Genomic DNA, 2,410 nt, shown 5'->3' on the forward strand with positions numbered 1-2,410 from the left:
TTGTTGTTTGGCGGGTCCGGGCTGGGGATTCGAACCCGCCACCTTAGGTGTACGTGGCTGGCGCCTTAGCCGGTTGAGCCATAGGCGCCGAGCCTGAGACACCATTTCTTAAAAATACCTAGGTGTTTTGGCAGCTGCTGTAGTCCCAGCTACTTGGGAGGCTGAGACAAGAGGACCACTTGAGCTGAAGAGTTTGAGGTTGCAATGAACTATGATGCCACAGCACTCTACCCAGGGTGACAAAATGAGACTCTGTCTCAAAAACAACAACAAAAAGATAACAAATAAGATGTCACTACTTATTTGCTCTTTTTTTTTTTTTTTGACAGAGTCTCACTCTATTGCCCTCAGGTTGAGTGCCATAGCATCACAGCTCACAAGCTCACATCATAGCTCAAATTCCCGGGCTCAAGCAATCCTCTTGCCTTGGCCTCCCAAGTAACTGGGACTATAGGTGCCCACCACAATACCCATCTAGTTTTTCTATTTTTAATAGAGACAGGGTCTCACTCTGGTTCAGGTTGGTCTCAAACTCCAGAGCTCAGGCAATCCACCTGCCTTGGCCTCCCAGAGCGCTAGGATTACAGGCGTGAGCCACTGCACCCAGCCTACTTATTTACTCGTAAATGAGAATTTTGCTGCTGCAGGGAATGTAAATGATGCCACTTTGGCAAACAATTTGACAGTTTCTCAAAATCTTAAAGATAGAGTTGTCATATCATAGCAATTCCACTCCTAGGTACATACTCAAACATTTGTCCCCAAATTTCTATAAAATGTATCTATTCATAGCAGCATTGTTTATAAAGGCCAAAAAGCTGAAACAATCCCAGTGCCCAATGCCTGATGAATGGCTAAATAAAATGCAGTGCACCTATATCTGTATAATGCAATATTACTTGGCAATAAAAAAAACTTGAGACAAAGCAGGGGACCCTCCCTGCCCCCCCACCAGAGGCCTGTTGAGTCCTCAAAAAATGGAAATTAAGGAAAATCTTGAGTCCCTTCAGGAAAAGTTCTGGGCACCTGACCTAGCCTTGAAAAGTGACAGGGAATAACAATGGCCCTTGAAGCCAGCCAGAGTCAGGAGGTGTTTTTGTTCCCTATTGATAACATTCCTAAAAGCTTATATCTTAACATACGGTCTTGAGTTATTTTTCAGAAACCTCCACAAGATGGAAAACACAGATAAGAGGGAACTGAAGAATTAAACTCTGACCTCCATTCTTTTTTTTTTTTTTTTTTTGAGACAGAGTCCCACTATGTTGCTCTCGGTAGAGTGTCGTGTAGTCACAGCTCACAGCAACCTCAAACTCTTGGGCTTAAGCAGTTCTCTTGCCTCAGCCTCCCAAGTAGCTGGGAGTACAGACACCCGCCACCACGCCCAGCTACTTTTCTTGTTTATTTAACAGGCCCAGGCCAGGTTCGAACCCATTAGCCCTGATGCATGTGGCCGGCGTCCTAACCTCTGAGCTACAGGGGCCAAGCCACGACCTCCATTCTTTAATTTAAATTTCTCCCAAGGGACCTGTCATACTCAACATTCCTTCGCACTAATCCAAGAATCTCTGAATCCACCTATGTGCCCCCACACACACACTTGAAGATACCCCACCTTTTGGGATAGGGACCAGGCCAATGTGTAACCTCCATATACTGATTTACAATTTTACCCGCCTAACATGTACTCCTGCCTTTAGAAATACCAGCTTGTGAACCACTGGGGAGCTGGGGTCTCAAGCAGTAAGCTTCTTGTTCTCCTTGCCTGGCACCCAGCAGTAAAGATGCCTCTTTCTCTCTCTACAACTCTTAGCTTCAGCGTCTGGCTTTACTGAGCTGGGTGAGCTGACCCCAGTTGGTAACAAAATGAAACCCTGACACATAGATGAATATTAAAAACACGATGCTAATTGGAAGAAATCGGACGCAAAAGGCCACATGTTATACGATGGCACTGACATGCAATGCCACAAATAGGTGAATCTATAGAGACAGAAAGTAGATTGGTTGCCAGGGGCTGGGAGAGTTGGTGGGGAATGGGCAGTAACTACTGATGGGTACAGGGATTCTTTTGGGGGGATGAAAATATTCTAGAATTGACTGTGGTGACATTCGCACAGCTCTGTGAATGTACTAAAATTCATTTTATTGTACTCTTTGTAATCTGTTCCATGAACCCCTGTATGTTTTTTAAAATCCTCTCCTCTGGGCTCGGCACCTGTGGCTTAAGTGGCTAAGGAGCTAGCCACATACACCTAAGGTGGTGGGTTCAAATCCAGCCCAGGCCCGCCAAAAACAACAATGACAGCCGCAACCAAAAAATAGCCAGGCGTTGTGGCGGGCACCTGTGGTCCCAGCTACTTGGGAGGCTGAGGCAAGAGACTCGCTTGAGCCCAGGAGTTGGAGGTTG

The sequence above is a fragment of the Otolemur garnettii genome, unplaced genomic scaffold (assembly GCF_000181295.1).
Source record: "Otolemur garnettii isolate 467f Iridium unplaced genomic scaffold, OtoGar3 scaffold00022, whole genome shotgun sequence".
Classification (NCBI taxonomy): domain Eukaryota; kingdom Metazoa; phylum Chordata; class Mammalia; order Primates; family Galagidae; genus Otolemur; species Otolemur garnettii.